The sequence below is a fragment of the Schistocerca serialis genome, chromosome 1 (assembly GCF_023864345.2).
Source record: "Schistocerca serialis cubense isolate TAMUIC-IGC-003099 chromosome 1, iqSchSeri2.2, whole genome shotgun sequence".
NCBI classification, from domain to species: Eukaryota; Metazoa; Arthropoda; class Insecta; order Orthoptera; family Acrididae; genus Schistocerca; species Schistocerca serialis.
The window spans coordinates 525,900,840-525,924,438 of NC_064638.1; the positions used below are offsets into that span (position 1 = coordinate 525,900,840).

Below are 23,599 nucleotides of genomic sequence, written 5' to 3' on the forward strand. Positions count from 1 at the left end.
TTTATGCATTATGTATGCCATGACAAGTCTTTAACATCACTTGAGTTAATAGCATACAGTTTAAATGCTGTAACACTTCAGGCAATTTCAGACATTGAAAATCATTATAACTCAATACTGAAACTTCCTAATTTCACACACTATAAATTTAAGCAAATACCATGTTTCAGAAACATTATTCTTCTGAACTCCTTCTCATACTCGTTCCTATGTCACCTCTTCAAGATATATACTTCAAAAAGTTTTTGCTTTGTCCAGTTAATGTTTTTCCATGACATATTATCCATTTTGAACTGAATAAACTCTGCAAGATTTTACAAAACGATAATAGTGGCAAAAACTATACTACTACTTCAAAAAGTTTTTGCTTTGTCCAGTTAATGTTTTTCCATGACATATTATCCATTTTGAACTGAATTAACTCTGCAAGATTTTACAAAATGATAATAGTGGCAACAACGATACTACTACTAACTCAATGTACTTATTTTACAAATTAACATTTAAAGACATCAAATTGATATTTGTAAATGACAATTTGTAATTAATTTTGACATTATTAGTGCCTAGTGACATCTATTTTGATAGTGTTTGCTTGGTATGCATTGACTTAGCTTCTCTGTTGAATACCACGTTCATCACCATATTCCACAGGCACCTTATGGTCCCTTGTAGGCTTGAATCTCTCTAATTTTAGCTTCATGCTCTTTTCACAAGATATACACTGGAGGAAGCAATATATTGGCCTACTCTTCTAGGATCGTACACACTCGGAATTTTAATAGCAGACCACACCGTAATGTCTCTCTCGCTGTCTCTGCCACTGAGTTGACTGAGCATCTCTGTTGACGCTTTCATGCTTACTAAATGAACCTGTAATGAAACGTGCTGCTGCTCTTTGGATCTTCTATATTTTCATTATCAATCCTATCTGGTGCAGACCCCAGACTGATGGTCCATATTCAGGTAATGACTGAATGAGTATTTTGTAAGCTACTTCCTTTGTTGACAGACTATATTTCCTGAGAATTCCTCCAATAAATTTCAGGCTGGCATCTACCTTCCTTATTCATAATTAATTTTCTGTCATCACTCCACATCAAATTGCTCCGTATGCATACTCCTAGATATTTTATGGAAGTAACTGCTTCAGTAATTGTTCTGCAATCGTGTAATCATATAATAAAGGATCTTTCTGGCTATGCATTTGCAAAACGTTACATTTTTTTAAGTTGAGGGTCAACTGCCTCTCCCTGCACCTAGCATCAACCATCTGCAGGTCTTCCTGGATTTCGCTACAATTTTCTAATGCTGCGACTTCTCTGTGTGTAACAGGATTACCAGCAAAAAGCCTCGTGGAACTTTCGACTCTATCTACTAGGTAACTAAATATATGTTCTGAAAAGCAATCTATACGTATAAAAGGCAGTGTCCTAATTGACTCATCTTTGCCCAGCCCGAACTGCTATGGATAGAAACTTGAAATCTGGCGAGGGTGGCGATCTTGTAGTGTAGGCATTGTTTAAGAAAGGATTTTTCAAAATTAGGGAATGAATTTTTTTTTGGAAAGTATGTAGCTATTGCAGTAATTTTAAAACTATAACTACAAGAACTGGTATTTGATTTCTCGGTCAGAAATAACGATATACATGTTACAGCAGTTTTGGAAATTTAACCTCTTTGTGGGTGAAATAGTGGGTGAAAATTTTCATGAAAATAAACAAATTTTAAAGCTACATACATGAAAACTGATATTTGACTTGTAGGTTACAAACAAAAAAATACGTGTTTCATTGTTTTTAGAATTTCAGTCTCCTCGAGCGTGAAACATGTAATGGGATGTTTTATGAAACTATTTCATTATGAAAGAAATTTTAAAGCTAAATCTAAGAAAACCTGTACTTAGCTTCTGGGTTAGAAAAAAAATTGTGAGTTTCAGTGTTTTTTTAAAATTCAACTCCTAAGGGATGAAATTGGGGATACAAATTTCTATGAAAATTGATATATATCGCAATGTGGCGTGTTTCGCCTGTGCTAGCGAAATATTTATCCCTTGTCTTGGCATTGCTCCATGGCTAGCGAAGAAAATCAGAATGTGACGGGACTTTGTTGCGAGACAGGATAATGAGAGGACGTGTACGAAGTGTGCGCAATAAAGTCATTGTTAGTCGCCATATTGTATAATTTGTGTTTTTTGAGATTCATGGGCGATATGTAACATTAACGTGGAGTTTAATAACAGCCACAATGCCGTCTGTTCCATTTCAAAGGTAATTTCGCGTATTTATTTTTGATCAAAGATTCTGTGAAGACTTGTAATGTACGACAAGCTTGTGTAGGACTTTAAACATTTGGTGGTCGATGTTTGCTGTAGAACCTGCTTCAATAACACGGGCAAAAGCATGCAGAAAGTTTTCTCTGCTAATATGAACTCATTTCACTTACAAACAACATTGAATATGAATGGCAGTATTCCAATTTGAGAAGATCCTATAGAAGTTTTCTTTCTATTACATTTGAACAATTTTACAGGCAACTGTAGGAGTCGGCAGCTGCTTCTACACCATGAGAGTAACTTGTCTACAAGTACAAAATCACATACGCTGTGGGAGTAGTCGACATCGCTCGGTATATTGTCCTTCACAGACGTACAAACAGAGACACTATACACACTAGTTCAATAATAACGAGTTTAGTATTACCAGCTTAAAACCATTAATTTATTACCTTGAGCAGTAATATTATAAAAATGGTTAAAACATGACAGGACCTACAAGGAGCGAAATATAAACACTGTCAAGTATTTCATGACCAAAAACAAATTAATACACGCTCATTCAGTTATATGTATTTATGGTATATATTTTGATTTGTTGTGATAAATGTGTATTTTATGTTATGTATACGTACTAATGTCATGCTTAGTATAATTTCATGCATGATGATGATGATGATGATGATGATGAGCGTTTGGCGTCATTGGCCGGGAGGCCCCTCGCGGGGCAGGTCCGGCCGCCATAGCGCAGGTCTTATTACAGTCGGCGCCACATTGGGCGACCTGCACGCCGGATGGGGATGAAATGATGATGAACACAACACAACACCCAGTCCCTGAGCGGAGAAAATCTCCGACCCAGCCGGGAATCGAACCCGGGCCCAGAGGACGGCAATCCGTCACGCTGACCACTCAGCTACTGGGGCGGACATTTCATGCATGACTGATGGAATCATTCTATGTGATCTACATTTGGCAGCCATGACAACGTGTGTCCATCACATATGAACTTCATGTGGTTCTACTCTGCAGTAAAGGCAAGCACAAGAATGACATACTAACTCATTGCACACATTAGTCTGGTGTTTGTAGATAACAACTGGGCTAGGAATATTTGTAGAGTTAGTTATTATATGCTTTAGTATATGCAGAGTGATATGTGTTTTTTTCTTGATGTGTTCACAATTGTGGAAAGATATTCTGGGGCATAGAATCTGATATGTATTTTAGTGTGGTAAAGCTGAATTGTGTCCAGAGTAAAGTAATTGAAAGAATAGTGAACAACTGAATTGTTATGGTTAAAATCAGATCTCATTTTTAAATGCAGAGGGAACAGGAAGCGAACGTGCAGCCCAGTGACGATGAACAAAACCCAGGGCAAATGGTAGATGCTGGCCAAGGAGAATCCAATGAGCCTTTGGCTGAGGTCTTAAATCAAATGAAACTTTTGATGAATACAGTAGCTGGTTTAGCTGCAGAACAGTCCAACATGTCTGCTGCTCAGATGAAACTGTTTGGGGACGAAACTGTTTGCTGAACAAGCAAATATGTCAGCTGGGCAGGCAGCTATTTCTGCAAATGTAGAAACTATAACTGTGGAACAGGCAAATATAGTGGCTAAAGTAACAAATGTGACCACAACTGTGAGCAATTTAGTTACAGAACACGCAGAGTTAGCCGAGAAAGTAACGGGTATAAATAATAAAGTGAACGAACTGCCCACAAGGGAAGATTTTGTTAAAGTTTTAGCTGATGTGCGTACTTTGACAAAAGAACAGACAGAAATCTGGAAAGAGATAAATAGTATGAAGTAAGCCCACGAACAATTTCCAATCAAAATAAACAGAGTAAACAGTGAAATTGAAAATGTGCAGGGGAGACAACAAATGGCAGAAGTAGAGGTGCGAAACCTGGCCTCAACAGCAAAGGAATTAGTGTCTGGATGTGAAGGGGGAATGGAACAAAAAAAAAAAAAAAAAAAAAAAAGCAGTTTAAGGAACAATTAGACAACTGGGTAGTGGATAAGGAAAAGCGGGTGATATTGTCTGTTAATAACGGTATCAAGGAAGCGGTAGGGAATATAGTGAGTGAAGGCCTACCGTTACCTCGCCAAACAGATCAAGAATTGGAGGAAGTTCAGGAGCAGATAGGAACCTACTTCTAAAGATGGAAAGGAGAAGTTACACAGAATTTGAAAATGTGCACTTGAAGGATAGAAGAGCTTTGGAGGCTGGCTACTGAAAAAAGAAAGGAAGCCAGCCCAGAGTGGAGATCTATAATTATGGGGGTGATGAGCAGTACCCAGATAAAAGCCCACGTGAACAAATGTATGGAAGTATGTCATCTATGAGTGATTATACCAGATCAATCAAGGAAGAGAAAATGTTAAAGCATAGGCAATTCTAAATATTTTTTCCAGAAAAGAAGACATTAAATTTTGTTGTATTTATCAGATGATTCAGAGGAGTGTTGCAACGAGCTTGGGCTGATCGACAGAAAATTGAATATGTATCAGGATATGCCCAGGGCAATGGTAGTCTGTTGGTGACTGATGTAATAGACAAGTGTCATACCTACAAAGAATTTGAGAAGGCATTCCTCAATAGATATTGGTGAAGAGGCATTCAGGAGAGATTGAAGAAGGAGGTACATAACCTAGAACCCTTCTCTTACCAAGACAGGAACTTAAGGAGATACATTGAAAAATATGTGAATATAGCAAGATATAGGGATCAACCAATAGATGTGATAATGATTATCAAAGCTCAGCTTCCGATGGAGATCAGGGAAAAACTGCTGTATGTTTCAGAAGATAATCTGGAAGAATTCATGTCTGCATTAGATTCAATCAATTTGCTACAGGAGGAACAAAGATGAAGAAATAATTACAATAACTCCTATAAAACGGAAAATAGGAAGATGGGTTATGACGGTAATAACGGAAGAATGGATGGAAGACAAATGAATAATTTTCATTGAACCAAAATGAATAATGGTTACAACAATGGAAGGTTGGTTGGTTTAAAAGATGGGGGGAAGGCACCAAACTGCTAGGTCATCAGCCCCTTGTTCTGAATAAAACAATGCCACATGGGTGAGAAGCAAACAAACGAAACTTACAACACAAAACAAAAGAAATGAAAAACCACAAGAATGGCGGAAGGGCAACAATTACTTAAATGGACAAAAGGGGACAACAAAACCAAAGAGACACAAGAAACAGAGAGAAGAGATTAAAACAAGAAAGCAGGTTACCATGGCTGGCTGATCATAAGTATAAAAAGAAGCCAGCCAGCCACTCTGCAACACATTAAAACCTCCACCCTGAAAGCTCTAGGGTGTAAGACACACAGGGACAAAGGACATGTCCTAAAACTTAGATCAAATGATAAAACCCACCCTCACGAATAAAACGTAAAACTAAATCAGCCGATGAGGCGTTGTCAGATAAACTTAGCAGCAATGAGATCGGTTACCTACGATTTCATCACAGTACAGTCAAAGTAGGACAGTGCACCAGAATACAGGCCATTGTCAACCGGGCACCACACCGACACTGAGGCAGATCTTCATGGTAAAGAAGGCAGCCATGGGTCGGCCAAGTGTGGCCAATGCGGAGCTGGCAGAAAACCACAGAATCCCTGCGAGAGTCCCGAATGGAGGACTTCCACACATTTGTACTCTCCTTAATGGAATGCAGTTTGTTATGCGTACTGAGATTATGCTATTCCATCTCCAAAAGCTGAAAAACCTTGCAGCGTAATAATGACTGCAGGTCATTTACGGGAATGCCGATCTCCAGAAGCGATTTCCGTGTAGCCCGTTTCGCCAGCCTGTCAGCTGGAATTCCGACATGGCCTGGGGTCCACACATAAACACCACAGAACAACCGGACTGTTCCAGGGCACACAGGGACTCCTGGATGGTCACTACCAAATGATGGCAAGGGTAGCATTTGTTGACAGCTGGTAGGTTGCTCAAGGAGTCAGTACACAAGAGAAATGACGCGGCAGGGCATGAGAGGATGTGGTCAACTGCAGCCATGTGGCTAGGAGAGCTGCTCAATATGTCTTCCACAAACATACGCAAAACAAACGTGACCATCAGCCACCGAGCCATCGGTGTAAACCACTTCATGGCCGCGGTACATGTCAAGAATCGAGAGGAAGTGACAGCGGAGAGCCGCAGGGTTAACGGAGTCCTTAGGGCCATGTGATGGTCCAGGTGAAGCTTCATCCTAGGAGTACACCAAGGAGGTATACGTGAATGGACCTCGAGGAGAGGTGGTAAAGGGAAGAACTCCAGTTCAGAGAGAGGAGACCGGCCGTGAACCGCAATTGTGAGCCCTGACCTAGCCCCACCGCTGTGGGCGGTAAAGGAGATAGTAACTCAGATGTGCAGGAGAACTACGAATGTGTGCAACATCACTGGTGAGCAATTATGCATGTCAAATCTGCAATGGAGGGAGTATGGTCTCCACCTAGACACTGGGCACCACACTCGTTCTAAAAGCTCCCGTCACTAGGTGAACTCCGCAGTGGTGCACTGGGTCAAGTAAATGCAGTGCTGAGGGCGCCGCTGAACCGTAAACCAGACTACTATAGTCAAGGCGGTATTGAACAAGGGCTCTGAAGAGCTGTAGCAGCGTAGAGCGATCTGCACCCCAGTTGGTGTTGCTCAGGCAGCGGAGGGCACTGAGGTGCTGTCAGCACTTCCACTTAAGCTGAAGAAGGTGAGGTAACCACATCAATCAGGTGTCGAAAACCAGTCCTAAGAATCAATATGTCTCCACCACAGTGAGTGAATCATCTTTAAGGTAAAGTACTGGTTCCGTACTGGTTCTGGAAGAACAGTATGACGCCGACAGAAATGCACGACACACGACTTCGCGACTGAAAACTGGAAGCCTTCGGCAAGAGCCCATGACTGCGTCTTGTGAATGGCTCCCTGTAAGTGCCGCTCACCGACACTAGTACTGGAGGAGCAATACGAAATACAGAAGTCTTCCGCATACAGAGAAGGTGAGACTGACAGCCCTACACCTGCTGCTAGACCGTTAATAGCCTCTAAAAACAGAGACACACTCAATACGGAGCCCCGCAGAACGCCATTCTCCTGAATACGGTTGGAAATATGGAAGGCACCAACTTGGACACGGAAAGTACGGAGTGACAGGAAGTTTTGGATAAAAATCAGGAGCGGGCCCTGGAGAACCCACTCATACAATGTGGCAAGGATATGATGTCACCAGGTCGTGTCATATGCTTTACATAAGTCAAAAAAGATGGCAACCAGGTGTCGGCATCAGCAAAAGGCTGTTCGGATGGCAGACTCGGGGGACACAAGATTATCCGTGGTAGAGTGACCCTGGCGGAAGCCACCCTGACGTGGAACCAGAAGGCCACGTGACTCCAGGACCCAACCTAACCGCCGACACACCATATGTTCTAGCAGCTTACAAAGAATGTGGGCGAGGCTGATGAGCCAATAGCTGGCCACATCAAGCGGGAATTTGCCAGGTTTGAGCACTAGAACGAATGTGCTCTCCCACCATTGCGATGGAAAGATGCCATTGCACCAAATCTAGTTGAAGACGACAAGGAGATATCGCTTGTAGTCAGACGAAAGATGTTTAATCATCTGACTGTGGATATGATCCGGCCCGGGAGCTGTGTTGGGGAAATGTGCAAGGGCACTGAGGAGCTCCCACTTTGTTAATGGGGAATGAGAGGATTTTCCTTTCCATCCGCCATTTCAGGGTGTGAAAGGCTGAGGGGCAATTCTTCAATGCAGAGGCTCAAGCATAGTTCTCAGCAAAGTACTCGGCAATTCCATTTGCGTTGGTACATAACACACCACTGATGTTAACGCCAGGGACAGCTGTTGGGGTCTGGTACCCTAAAAGACATCTGATCTTCGTTCAGACTTGGGAAGGTGCCATATGGCACCCAATGGTTGACATGTACCTCTCCCATCACTCCTGTTTCTGTTGATTTATAAGCTGGCGAACACAAGCACAGAGCTGCTTAAAGGCTATTAGGTGCTCTAGGGAAGGGTACCGCTTATGCCGCTGTAGAGCTCACAGACGCACCTTAATTGCCTCAGCCACTTCCAGTGACCACCAAGTGACTGTCTTTTGTCGGGGGCACCCTGAAGGACCAGGTATCACATTTTCCATCCTAGAAATGATCCTTGTAGTGACCTGCTCAACCACAACATCAATGGTGCCATGAGGGAGATTCAACGGTGATAGCAAAGCTGAAGGCTACCCAGTCTGCCTTGTTTAAAGCCCATCTGGGTAGGCATCCATGGGCATGATGGGGAAATTGTCACTGACACACAGGTCGTCATGAGCTCTCCAGTGGATGGATGGGAGAAGGCCAGGACTACAGACCAAGAGATCAATGGCTGAATATGTGCCATGTGCCACAATGAAATGTGTGGGGGCACCTGTATTTAAGAGGCAGAGGTCGAGATGAGACACTAAATTTTCGACATTTCTACATCGGCCAGTAAGCACAAGAGGTTATGGGTGTTAAAAATCTCCCAAAAGTAGGAAAGGTTTAGGGAGTTGATCAATCAGTGCAGCCAATACGTTCAGGGGTACTGCACCATCTGGAGGGAGATATACATTGCAGACAGTTATTTCCTGCATCATCCGTATCCAGACAGCCACAGTTTCAAGAGGAGTTTGAAGGGGTACAGGTTCATTACATACCAAGTTTCAGGACATAGACCCAAACACCAACTGTCACTCTATTATATTCGCTCCAGTTCATGTGATATCCCCTGTAGCTGCGACGGGCAGGGGTCCGCAGTGCCGGGAACCAGGTTTTCTGGAGGGCAATTCAGGAAGCAGGTGTAAAGCTCAACAGTTGCCGTAGCTCAGGCAGATGATAGAAAAAACCGCTGCAATTCCACTGGAGGATGATATCATCGTGAGATTGGGAAGGCATGAAACACTCAATGAGGCAGTCTACACTTCAGGGTCACCTGCTGCCACCAGATTAGTACCTGTGCGATCACCATCCACTGTGTCTGAGGGCCCAGAGGTCCTCAGCAGACACCAGAATCGACACTTCATCCTCAGACGCAGAGCTTGTAGGTAGCGGTGGTGTGGGTGCCACAACAGTGCCTTGGGTCTTGGGGGTCTCTTTCTTTTATGGTTTTTCTCACTGCTCCTTAGGTTTGTCCAGCTGTGAGGGCTTCACTGATTCAGTCCCAGGGACTGAGGAGGGCCATGAAGCCCTATGACCAGTACCTGTGGTTGCTTCAGCCACTGCAGGGTGTCAGATTTACCACTGGTGGGAACCTGGGAAGGGAGTGACCCAAGGGACCCTTTCCTAGCGAGAGGAGCTGAATAAGATGTACGCTTCTCTGGATTGGGGGGGGGGGGGGGGGGAGGTGTTGCTCCTAAAGTAGGTGGTACAAGAGCAACAGGAAGGGAAGTGCCCCCCACAATCGAGGGGGCAGGTGGAGTCTGGCGGCTTTGAGAGCCAACTGTATGCGGTGGAATGGAAGATGGTAGAACTGTCGTCATAGCGACGGCACAGGATGTAGCCCCTCATATTTTCTCTTAGTCTCAGTGTAGGTCAGTCGGTCCAGGGTCTTGTATTCCATTCCTTTCTTTTTGCAGTCTAGCGAGCAAGGCAAATGGTGCTCTCCACAGTTGACACAGATGGGAGGCAGGGCACACGGAGTATTGGGATGTGGAGGATGTCCACAATCCCGACAGACATATGGCCGAATTTCCAGCATTTAAAGCACCGCATCGGGGGAGGGATATATGGCTTCACATCACAGCAGTAGACCATCAGCTTGACCTTCTCGGGTAATGTGTCACCCTCAAAGGCCAAGATGAAAGCACTGGTGGCAACCTGATTATCCCTCAGATCCTGGTGGATGCGCCAGACGAGATGAACACCTCAACATGCTAAATTGGTGCCCAGTTCATTGACAGACTGCAAAAGAAAATCCCTGTGAAATGTGATACCCTGGACCATATTTAAGCTCTTATGGGGTTTGATGGTAACAGAAACATCCACCAGCTTGTCATAAGTGAGTAATGCCCATGAATGGGCAGAGGATGACACATTTTGGACACGCCCTCCACCTCCCAAACCTGTACTCTACATGCTCCACAAAAAACTGAGGCTTCATAGGCATGAAAGATTCCTGATCAACTCTTGTACATATGAAGTACTGGGCTGAATAAGCTTTGCTCTCTTCCTTAGCCTGGAGTTCCTCCCATGCTGTGGCCAGGGAGGGAAACAATTCGGGGTCATATTTCTTAGCATTGAAGGTAGACTTCGACTGTTTAGAGACTGCTGGTGGTGGACCAACAGCAAGAGATGATGTACTATGCTTCATCAGGTGTCACCTGACCTGATGCCACCCACTCCAACCAGGGACCCTCCCTACGGGCGCCACCCAGCTGCAGTGAAGGCCACCTGGCAGGATGGCCATAGACAGGAGTCCTGATGCCCCAGGGGGATGGCCATCTACTCCTTGGCATACATGGAGAGTTAGCAGCACAGGCATCAGCAGGGTGATCCCTGTGTGGTCAGGGAGCTACAACCAACAGGGTACATGGTGGTCCCATCACAACGGACTGGCTATTGTGCTGGATATCAGGTGCAACCAAGTATACAAGTCCATTATCATCATCAGCAAAGAAAACGAAACTGCACTGTTGATGGAAAAATATGCATCAGGAGGGTAACCTCGCCCAACAGTTGGAGAAAGAGCAGAAGTGCAGATCCACATCAACAAAGGGTGCGAGAGGCCTCAGCGCATGATGGACACGATGCACCATGTAAGATAAGGCCTATTTTTACCCCCAGACCCGCAAGAGCGAACTGCATGGAACAGCAGAATAACAGAAGAAATTATGAGCCAAACAGAAACAGACAGAGGTGATTTGAAAGGAGGTACAATGCTGTATATAATTACTGTAGAAATCAACGCCAAAGTAATCAAATCATATACAAGGTGATGCCAAGGCCAACAAATAATCAAGTCTCGCGAGAACAGCCACCGGTTATAGAAGGGCCCGGGTTTTAGTGACAAGTCATATTTTTTTCTGAACTTTAGGGTGAATTTTAGAATGATTGATACACAAAGCTGGGCATTTTAGTGTCGACAAATGTATTTTGATTGTGCATATAAAGTCATATTTCAACAAATTTTAGCAATAGGTCATATTGCGGCTAAGTTTTAATATAATAAGTCATATTTTGGTCAACTTTTGCCAAAAATGCATATACCGTTTTTCTCGTATCTTACGGGACACACGAATAAGAAAACGAATATGTTGCTCACAAGACAATGTTTAACATGATATTATAAAAGATAAACAGATAAATTAGTACACAGCTTTATTTCTCAGGACTGTAGCAGAAAATCGGTGTACCACAACAGTCATTTAACGAACATAAAACATTGTTGCGCAGAGTCGACAATACACACTCAGAGCCAACAAATGCGGCTTCTGCCGTAATAATCATCGCAGTCGCACAGGTGTTCGCAGTAACCAGTTTGAATACAGCCTTTGCCTTGTTCAACACGCCTAAAGCAAAGTTCTCCAAGAGCGTGAAGTTGCGAGGATATGTTCAAGTTTTTGGAGAGAAGTTCTTTAGTACTGATGGGAAAATATTATTTTGTAAACTGTGTGAAGTTAAAGTTAGTGCAGAAAAGCACTTTAATGTGCAACAACACTGTAATACTACTAAACACGGCAGCTGTGTGAAACAAAGTGCTGAAAATAACAGCAGGCAAATGCTGTTATTTGAACAGACAGGTCAATCGTCAATGGTGCAATCATTCTGCAAGGATTTGTGTGAGATGATGGTGTCCTGCAACATCCCATTGGAAAAACTGAAGAATCCACACTTCAGACGGTTCTTGGAGAAGTACACAACACATCCAGTTCGAGATGAATCTACACTGAGAAAGAACTATTTATCCATATGTTACAATGATGTGCTCAACAAAATACGAATTACTATTGTTGAGCAAAAGATCTGGCTGTCGATAGATGAAACTACAGATATTAGTGGGCGATATATTGCAAATGTTGTTGTTGGGGTTCTAAAACTTGATGGCCCTGGAAATATGTTCCTACTAATGCGTGAAGCTCTTGATAGAGTAAACAATTCGATGATTGCTATTTTGTTTGACAACTCTCTGAAGCTACTGTGGCCAGATGGTGCAAAAAGAGACAACATTTTGCTTCTTGTAACAGATGGTGCTTCATATATGGCTAAAGCAGCCAAAGGGCTTCAGATTCTCTACCCCAGTATGGTGTATGCCACGTGCCTTGCACATACGTTGCACAGAGTTGCTGAAGAGGTGCGATCAAATTACCCTGACATGGACAAATTAATTTCCTGTGGCAAGAAAATCATGTGAAGGCTCTGCTACAGGTGCAGAAATTCAAGGAACAAGCACCTTCAACCCCCTCCCACCTAAACTTGTCCTTACACGATGGGGTTCTTGGCTTAATGCTGCTGAGTATTACTGCACCAACTACACCCAAATAAAGACAATCTTCTGTGAGCTTGATAGCGATGAATCAAGTGCTATCAAAATTGTGGAAGAAGTGTTTACAGATACACTGTCTCGAAACTTGGCATACATCAATGCAAATTTTTCAGTGATATCAAAAGCCATCAAACGACTGGAAGCTGTTGGCACTCAGCTATGTGAGGCCTCGAGTATTGTGCAACATGTGCAGAGTGAGTTGGGTCGAGCTCGTGGTTATGTGGCTGACAAAGTGAAAACCAAATTGCAAAGTGTTCTCCAGCAGAATCCTGGATATTCTACACTGTGCAAAATTAGTGACAGTCTTTCAGGGAATGCCGCAACATTTGAAGATACTGAAACAAAGCTGAACTCCAGTGACCTGGCTGCCTTCAAAAACGCTCCAGTGACGTCTTGTGAAGTGGAGACAAGCTTTTCCAGGTACAAAACTATCCTGAGCGACAACCGTAGATCTCTGACAATGGAAAACCTGAAAATGCACCTTGTGATCCAGTGCAACTTGGCAGATACTGAAGATTGACATACAGTATTAAATAATGTGAAACGTTTTAAATACTATATAGAAATAAAAACATTGTTTACTGTTTCAGTAGATGATCTTTTCACTGTACTTTGTGTTTAGAAAATAGAACATTCAGACATTCAAAAAATAGGTGCAAATTAGCCACAAACCCTACAGAAAAAAAGAACTATACTTACAATATTTTGAGAAGTGAATTTTGTATTACTTTATGGTGAATAAAAAATTAAATAAACAAACAACAATGCTTTAAATAAACTTCTATTAAGTCATATTTTATTTTTAAAGGTCATATTTATGTAAGTTTTAGGTCATAAATGTTTGCATATTTCACTGTTTTTTAGGTAATTAAAATCCGGGCCCTAGTCATAGTCAAAGCAACTGATAACAACAATGGACCGACTACAACAAGCAACTTAAACTGAATACGATTGGACTTTGCCCCAGAGGTTCGGCTGATAAAAGAGCAGTGGGGGGCAAGTAATCGCCTGTAAACAGTTTTAGATACAATGATGGAATGAGGATCACTAAGGAGTAACCAGAAAACATAAATCTTGGTGAACAAGTTTCTAATAAAGTGTCAATATCAGCAATCTGTGCCAAAATATTAGACATATCTATCAGAGTAATCTTGGATACTGGAGCTTTGATAAATGCAATTTCCAACAATTTATTTAAATGGTTATCCCATAAGCCAGAGTTACCGACATTGCCGATACGAAACTAAGCTCATTGGAGCCTTAGGTACCTGTTTGCAACTAGTTCAGATACAAACTTTGCTAGATGTAAGAATACAAAACACAGCGATAAGATGCGTGTTCCTCGTAATTCAAAAATTAATACAAGATTGTATCATCGGACTAGAGACTATGAGGGAGAAGGACTTAAAAATAGACTACTCATCTGGTAAAGTCAGTTTTTGTGATAATGGGGAAATGACACAAGTTGATCTGATTATGGAAGAAAGGAGCATTGGAAATTACTGTCCTGGGCATGGTATTAAGCTCATTAGAAAAGAAATGAGATGTAAATGTACAAAAGAGGTAAAGGAAAGCAAGATACTTAGGATAGCAGGACAAGTGGAAGAAAAGGCAAAGGAAGCTGATGGATTGAAAAATGAACAAGATGATCAGTTGGTAGATCTTTTGGAGAAATATATCCAGGTTTTTGAAGAAAGGCCAGAAAGAGAAAGATAAAATAAGACAATAAGTTAAAGAAAGTACAAACTTTTGCTGTAGGGGATAGTGTGTTCTTGTGCACTCATCCACAGGCATCTTAATTGAAGAAGAAGTACAAGAAATGGCAGTTGTTATTTGTCGGACCGTTTGAAATAATAAGGATTCCACATCCTGGGGCATATCTATTGGCCTACCCAGTGACGGGAAAGGTGATGGGACTCTATCCTCACCATCAATATTAAAAAGTACTACACGAAGTGAAAATTAGAGTCAGTCCAGTCTCTAGTAAAGATTGTATATATTAAGGAGATTTTATTTCATTGAGGTTTTAGGTGTAGATAGGTTTGGTTAGATAAGCAAGTGTATTGATGTTTGTTTTCAGCAGAACCACAGAAGGAGAGCTGATGATGATTGTATACTTTTATGTGCATATGAATAACTTTTGTGTTTGTTTCTAGAATGAATTTTAATTTTGTATGTGTTCATGTTCTAGATTAAGTATAAAGGGTAATGCAGTTCATGAGCGATAGTGTCAGTAATTACTGGAAGCAAATATTTTGATAGGAAATGAGTCCAAGTAGCTCTGGACATTGAACTTCACGCACTTGTCTGAGAAGTATGCTGAGGCAGAATAATTTTCTGACAACAAAGAGCAGGTGTGTGCATGTCATCTTGTGACTGGCTTTACTACAATTAGGTGCACCTTTGCTCTATAACCAAATTTTCATTATCATGTAAAAGGTAAAGTAATGGTGGCTGAGCTGAATAATGTTAGATTTGGATGCTAGCAAGAAATTACCACGTATTAGCGGTTAAATGTTTGTATTACTTGAGCAAAATGGACTTTCAGTGAAGAAAACTAAGTAATATGACATTGTAAATAAGGGAATATATGACTGATTAAATTATGTATGAAGTTATCAAAACATAAGTGCATTGTATTTGTGCGTGCTCACAGACAACCTGTGAATGTTGATAGGGTACAACAAATGCACCATAATTAGGAACATAATGAGAATTCATATCATGTTGATAGTGATCGACAGTGTAATTCAATGAAAATAGGATATAAAAACAGTGACATTTAACTGAAGTGTTAGAAATGTAAAAGAAGGGTGAAAAGTGAACAAAGAAAAACTCGATTCGAATCTAACGTGCCAGTGCAGAAACATGTTAGTATGCCAATCTACCAACAATTCCAGGGCCAAGAAGAAATTCAGAGTAAGGGGTCAGAAGGTTCAGACTTGTCAGTCTGTATTATGTCCACCACATCCCATTCCTGATCCTGATGCATGCCTGTAACCACCTGGTCCGCCACAAGAGACAACAAGATATTGATCCATCAACTACACATCCTGGTAGCTGCTGTGTGGCAGTGTGTGTCATCATTTGAGACCAGCCCACCCCGCAGTGCCCAACTTCCCTGCGAGATCGACCAACGTCACCCAGTTTCTCTGCAATAACAAATTGTGAAAAAACTGAACAAGAAGATTTAGAAACTTCAGTCAAGGATATGGCCCCCCCCCCCATGGGAGGGGGAGGGGGGGGGGGGCGACTAGCGGGTAGAAGAGGTTGAATAGATCAGCTGATCGGTTTGACTGTCTTATTGTTATTGGTTTAAAGTTAATATATATTGCAAGGTGGTGTGTGTCGCCTGCACGAGCAAAATATTTATTCCTTGACCTCGCGTTGCTCCATGGCGAGTGGAAGAAAAGAAAATCAGAATGTGACAGGACTTGTTTCCGAGACAGGATAGCGAGAGGATGTGTATGAAGTGTGTGCAATGAAACAGTCATTGTTAGCCGCCATATTGTATAATCAGTGTTTTTTTGAGATTCATGAGCGATATGTAAAATTAAGGTGGAGTTTAGTAACAGCCATAATACAATATGTTGCATTTCAAAGGTAATTTCATGTATTTATTTTTGATCAAAATATTCTGTGATGAACCGTAATGTACGACAAGCTTGTATAGGACATCAAACATTTGGTGGTTGAAGCTTGCTGTAGAACCTGCTTTAATAACATGGTCAAAAGCATAGAGAAAGTTTTCTCTGCTAAAACGAACTCATTTCACTTGCAGACAATCATCGAATGACCATATCCAAATGGCAGTATTCTAATTTGAGAAGATCCTGTAGAAGTTTTCTTTCTATTACATTTAAAGAATTTTACAAATGATCGTCAGAGTTGTCAGCTGCTTCTACACCATGAGAGTAACTTGTCTACATGTACGAAATTACGTATGCTGTGGGAGTAGTCGACACTGCTCAGTATATTGTCCTTCGCAGACATACAAAGACACTACACACACTAGTTCAATAATAACGAGTTTAATATTACCAGCTTAAAACCATTAATTTCTTCTTTTAAGTGATAACATTATAACTTTTAAAGAAATATATACAGGATGAAAGTTAATGTGGAAATATCAGCATAAGAACTCAAAAGTCATGATTACCAAAGAGGTCCAAACTCAGTCTACCAGAACTGCTTTTCGGTCATAGGTACATTCGGAAAACACCATGCTTCTATGGCCTTGATTAATGTGAAAAGTTTAGAAAATGTTGCAATTTGTGAACAACATAAAAATTTGATTAAAGAAATACAAAAAACATCTGTGCACACCATACAGTCTAGGTGAGCGAAGCAGTGGTCACTAAGCTAGGTATTCTGTAACACTTCCTAAGGGCATGCTCCAAGTTACTTTTACACCTCAAGACTTACCTGCAATCAGAATGACATGCTGTGTTATGGAGATTTTTGGTCTCCTGAAACACCATAATATGCAAATATAAAACATATTTCAAAAGTCTATAACAGATCAACATCAGAGCTACAGACCTACAGCCTTCTGTGGTTGTTTGATGACCTTTCTTGAAAATGGGAATGGTGTGCTTTTCTCCAATTTTTGGAATACTTTGCTCCTCTAGAGCTCTACAGGGGAGCCTTGTTTAATTTTAGTGACTTTAGCTGTTTCTCAATGCCAATATCTATATTACTCATCTATTCAGCAGTGTGAGAATTAAAGTGTGGCAGCACTTCTGCAGCTTCTGTTCTACAGAAGCACATGAAAATGGAATTCAGAATTCTCAGTTTTGCTTTGCTGCTCTCAATTTCAGTTCCTCCACTATCCATGAATGGCTGGACACTTCAGTGCCACTGACATCTTTTGCATACACCTATTTTTTAAACAATTAAAAATTCTTCTACAGTAGTCACTGAAGGTTCATACATTGCCTTCCTGAGAGCCAAATGTATTTCATTCAACATTTCTCTATCTATAACCCTAAGCTTTGACATGATACATTTGTCTGTTTATCCATCCTACTGAACATGTAAATCTTTCTACTTGGTTTATTTGCGCTCTGTACTTTAGTAAACACTGTTGTTACAAATACCTTAAGGACACCGGTACACGTTTCAATATGGACATCCTCAAAGAGCGTCAAAGGTCAGGTCTAAAGAGGATCAGAGGTCAGGTCTGTTTGTTGCCATTGGGTCTAATATATTTCTATCTTGAGTGCGCTTCCAAACTACAGTTTTCTGAGAAATCATTTAGTACTATTTCGCAGGCTTTCTTTTCATGCACATCACTTACAATAATGACAGTATGATTGACGACCATATGTATCAGAAGCTGAGTATTTATCTGCAGCTTTTGGTTACTTTTGGGTTGAGTCTGGTGGTTGACATAAGGACACAATTACAAGCTTATGTCCACTCTTCATACAGATTCTTGCCCAATCTCACAAGCAGCTTCAAATTTTATCTCAGTGGATCTGAGTTTCTCATCTACTGTAACAACTATGCCACATCCATTTACCAATAACCTATCCTTTTAATCTCATTTAGATTTACCTAAAAATCTCACTGCTGTCAATTGTGGGCTTTAGTTAGTTTTATTATATGACCACTGTTTATTAAGACTGGTTCACTCCATAGGATTTTGTAGTGAATACTTCGGCAGTTGATACTACAATTTTAATCAGTTCATCTGTGTGTGTTGTGGGGGAGGGGGGACATTTGTTTGGATCTTATTCTAATAATGCAGGGTATCTTATAGCTATCATTAACTGGATTGGATGGAGAGTCATCTAAAAAAAAAAAAAAAAAAAAAAAAAAAAAAAAAAATAATAATAATAATAATAATAATAATAAAAAGTCTAATTAAGTCGGGTGATGCTGAGGGAATTAGATTAGGAAATGAGGCACTTAAAGTAGTAAAGGAGTTTTGCTATTTGGGGAGCAAAATAACTGATGATGGTCGAAGTAGAGAGGATATAAAATGTAGGCTGGCAATGGCAAGGAAAGCGTTTCTGAAGAAGAGAAATTTGTTAACATCCAGTATTGATTTAAGTGTCAGGAAGTCATTTCTGAAAGTATTCGTATGGAGTGTAGCCATGTATGGAAGTGAAACATGGACGATAAATAGTTTGGACAAGAAGAGAATAGAAGCTTTCGAAATGTGGTGCTACAGAAGAATGCTGAAGATTAGATGGGTAGATCACATAACTAATGAGGAAGTATTGAATAGGATTGGGGAGAAGAGAAGTTTGTGGCACAACTTGACCAGAAGAAGGGATCGGTTGATAGGACATGTTCTGAGGCATCAAGGGCTCACCAATTTAGTATTGGAGGGCAGCGTGGAGGGTAAAAATCGTAGAGGGAGACCAAGAGATGAATACACTAAGCAGATTCAGAAGGATGTAGCCTGCAGTAGGTACTGGGAGATGAAGAAGCTTGCACAGGATAGGGTAGCATGGCGAGCTGCATCAAACCAGTCTCAGGACTGAAGACCACAACAACAACAACAACAATAATAAAAAAAAAATAAAAAAAAAATTCTCAATCCTATGGTATAAGCACATGAAGTCACCACCAAACTTCTCACTGAACCTTTGATGTCTCTCACTGAAGCCTTCGACTAGGCACAAAACCGGAGGGCCTCGATCAGTTCTAGGGACAATGCATCAGATCATAAATTTTGTAGAAACTCTGTGAGCAAGGTTGGTCTTCTCAACCACCTCTGCCAGTTACTGGGGTTATCCTACTACGACCTCGCTCTCCAGATGACTTATATTTGTTCCAACATATGCCACAATCGACAGTTTTTTGTATCTTTTTCCCCAAAGCTGCCGAAACAGCCTCTTCAGCTTATTGACTGAGGACTCCACAAATACATACAGAATGCACAAGTTTATCCTTGCCATCCCTTCATGCCATTTCCTAAAGGGTATCATTATGCACCATATGTTTGAAGTGTCAATGATTAATGAACCTCTTCCCTTTTATGCTTGCATTCTCTTGACAAAGGACACAGCATGCTTCCACAAAGTTGAAGTGAGTCTCACTAGCTCAGTTTCAGTTTCAGTGACAGACAGCACCTTAAACTAGTTGGTCTGGGGGATAGGTGCAGCACCTGGAGTTCTCCCTGGTCCCGCCTCCCTGATCATGGCCTAGACCCAGCACTGACATGCCACTCACAGTCAAGTGGATGAGCACTGATAGCTCCTACACTTAACACAGAGGAGACAATATCCATGGGAGATGGTTGTACTTGAGGTACCTTTGGTACAAGACTCTTGGGAGTGCGCCAGACACATCCATTTGCAGCAGCTTCCAATCACAATAAGAGTTATTTCCAGCTGCTTATGAACAGTAGCTAACTCATCCTGTGCCTGAGACCACCAGTCACAGTCGGTACAATGTTTACCTGGACACTAACCAAATTAACTTGAAATAAACTTTACTGATGGTTTTAATTTCTACAACAATTGCAAGTTCACTTTAAGACATGCTATGATAAGATAAGAGCCTGGAATAAAAGTTACAAATTCCTTGAAAAATATTTGTATCTTTAATTCTGTTGAAATTATGCTTCTTAACAGACTCATGAATAACTGTTGAAAACAATGATGATGTGTGACAAATGTCATCAATATACATCAGTGTTGAAGGGAAAAATTAATGGAACACTTATTTTTGAATCCAAGTATTTGTACGAGTTGACCATTTCAAATTGTAGCTCACTGACATTGTAGTCATGGGAAGTGTACAGTTTACATCTCTGAACATTTAAAGCAAACTGACAATCTTTCAACAATTTTAAACTTTACCAAGATCTGACAGGATATTTACAATTTTTTTTCTTCAAGTAGTACATCATATTAGACAACTGCATAACCTGCAAAACGTCTGAATTACTAATTATACTGTCAGACAAGTCATTAATATACAACCTAATAGTAAGCTTTCTAAAAATTCTGCATCCTGACTACCAATAAACTTCTGATCCAGTCACAAATTTAATTTAATACTACATGTTGTTGTTGTGGTCTTCAGTCCTGAGACTGGTTTGATGCAGCTCTCCATGCTACTCTATCCTGTGCAAGCTTCTTCATCTCCCAGTACCTACTGCAACCTACATCCCTCTGTATCTGTTTGGTGTATTCATCTCTTGGTCTCCCTCTACGATTTTTACCCTCCACACTGCCCTCCAATACCAAATTGGTGATCCCTTGATGCCTCAGAACATGTCCTACCAACCGATCCCTTCTCCTAGTCAAGTTGTGCCACAAAATTCTCTTCTCCCCAATCCTATTCAGTACTTCCTCATTAGTTATGTGATCTACCCATCTAATCTTCAGCATTCTTCTGTAGCACCACATTTCGAAAGCTTCTATTCTCTTCTTGTCCAAACTATTTATCGTCCATGTTTCACTTCCATACATGGCTACACCCCATACAAATACTTTCAGAAATGATTTCCTGACACTTAACTCTATACTTGATGTTAACAAATTTCTCTTCTTCAGAAATGCTTTCCTTGCCATTGCCAGTCTACATTTTATATCCTCTCTACTTCGACCATCATCAGTTATTTTGCTCCCCAAATAGCAAAACTCCTTTACTACTTTAAGTGTCTCATTTCCTAATCCCCTAATCCCCTCAACATCACCCGACTTAATTCGACTACATTCCATTATCCTCATTTTGCTTTTGTTGATGTTCAACTTATATCCTCCTTTCAAGACACTGTCCATTCCATTCAGCTGCTCTTCCAAGTCCTTCGCTGTCTCTGACAGAATTACAATGTCATCAGCGAACCTCAAAGTTTTTATTTCTTCTCCATGGATTTTAATACCTACTCTGAATTTTTCTTTTGATTCCTTCACTGATTGCCCAATATAGAGATTGAATAACATCGGGGAGAGGCTACAACCATGTCTCACTCCCTTCCCAACCACTGCTTCCCTTTCATGCCCCTCCACTCTTATAACTGCCATCTGCGTAAATAGCCTATTGCTCCCTATATTTTACCCCTGCCACCTTCAGAATTTGTAAGAGAGTATTCCAGTCAACATTAACAAAATCTTTCTCTAAGTCTACAAATGCTAGAAACATAGGTTTGCCTTTCCTTAATCTAGCTTTTAAGATAAGTCGTAGGGTCAGTATTGCCTCATGTGTTCCGATATTTCTACGGAATCCAAACTGATCTTCCCCAAGGTTGGCTTCTACTAGTTTTTCCATTTGTCTGTAAAGAATTCGCGTTAGTATTTTGCAGCCGTGACTTATTAAACTGATAGTTCGGTAATTTTCACATCTGTCAACCGCTGCTTTCTTTGGGATTGGAAGTATTATATTCTTCTTGAAGTCTGAGGGTATTTCGCCTGTCTCATACATTTTGCTCACCAGATGGTAGAGTTTTGTCAGGACTGGCTCTCCCAATGCTGTCAGTAGTTCTAATGGAATGTTGTCTACTCCCGGGGCCTTGTTTCGACTCAGGTCTTTCAGTGCTCTGTCAAACTCTTCATGCAGTATTATATCTCCCATATCATTTTCATCTACATCCTCTTCCATTTCCATAATATTGTCCTCAAGTATATCGCCCTTGTATAGACCCTCTGTATACTCCTTCCACCTTTCTGCTTTCTGCTTTCCCTTCTTTGCTTAGAACGGGGTTTCCATCTGAGCTCTTGATATTCATACAAGTGGTTCTCTTTTCTCCAAAGGTCTCTTTCTGCTTTCACTTCTTTGCTTAGAACTGGATTTCCATCTGAGCTCTTGATATTCATACAAGTGGTTCCCTTTTCTCTTTTCTCCAAAGGTCTCTTTAATTTTCCTGTAGGCAGTATCTATCTTACCCCTAGTGAGATAAGCCTCAACATCCTAACATTTGTCCTCTAGCCATCCCATGTCCATACTACATACGGTCACAGTTTTGTTAATAAGCATTGATGTGGTACCAAGTCAAAAGCTTTCGAGAAGTCAAGAGATACTGCAGCAAACTAATCCATCCTTGAAACTTCCTGGCAGATTAAAACTGTGTGCTGGACTGAGACTCGAACTCAGGAGCTTTGCCTTTTGCGGGCTAGTGCTCTACCAACTGAGCTACCCAAGCACGACTCACGCCCCGTCCTCACAGCTCTACTTCTGCCAGTATCTCATCTCCTACCTTCCAGACTTTAAAGAAGCTCTCCTGCGAACCTGGTTCGCAGGAGAGCTTCTTTAAAGTCCCGAGTTCGAGTCTCGGTCTGGCACACAGTTTTAATCTGCCAGGAAGTTTCATATCAGCGCACACTCTGCTGCAGCGTGAAAATTTCATTCTGGAAACATCCCCCAGGCTGTGGCTAAGCCATGTCTCCGCAATATCCTTTCTTTCATGAGCGCTAGTTCTGCAGGTTTGCTTCTTTAAAGTTTGGAAGGTAGGAGACGAGATACTGGCAGAAGTAGAGCTGTGAGGACGGGGCGTGAGTCGTGCTTGGGTAGCTCAGTTGGTAGAGCACTTGCCCGTGAAAGGCAAAGGCCCCGAGTTCGAGTCTCGGTCCAGCACACAGTTTTAATCTGCCAGGAAGTTTCATATCAACGCACATTCTGCTGCAGAGTGAAAATCTCACTCTTAATCCATCCTTGATCCATAGCTTTCAGGAACTATGTGAGAAGATCTCAAATTCTGTTTAACGTGATCAGTGTTTTTGGAATCCTTGCTGGTTGGCATCGTGGTCATTCTGTTCAACATACCTCATTACTTTTGATCTCAGATTTTATTCTCCAATACAGTTCACAAATAATAATGTTGTA

At 41.2% G+C, this 23,599-nt stretch overlaps 1 protein-coding gene and 1 non-coding gene across 5 annotated transcripts in view; one reads left to right on the plus strand and one right to left on the minus strand.

Moving 5' to 3' along the window:
* LOC126474699 (kelch-like protein 38) overlaps positions 1–23,599 on the minus strand; it is a 137,894-nt gene that overhangs the window by 34,437 nt on the left and 79,858 nt on the right. The gene's annotated exons all lie outside the window — the stretch shown is intronic.
* Trnas-uga (transfer RNA serine (anticodon UGA)) lies at positions 23,277–23,351 on the plus strand. The gene has a single exon. It is a non-coding gene; the product is annotated as a tRNA-Ser (tRNA).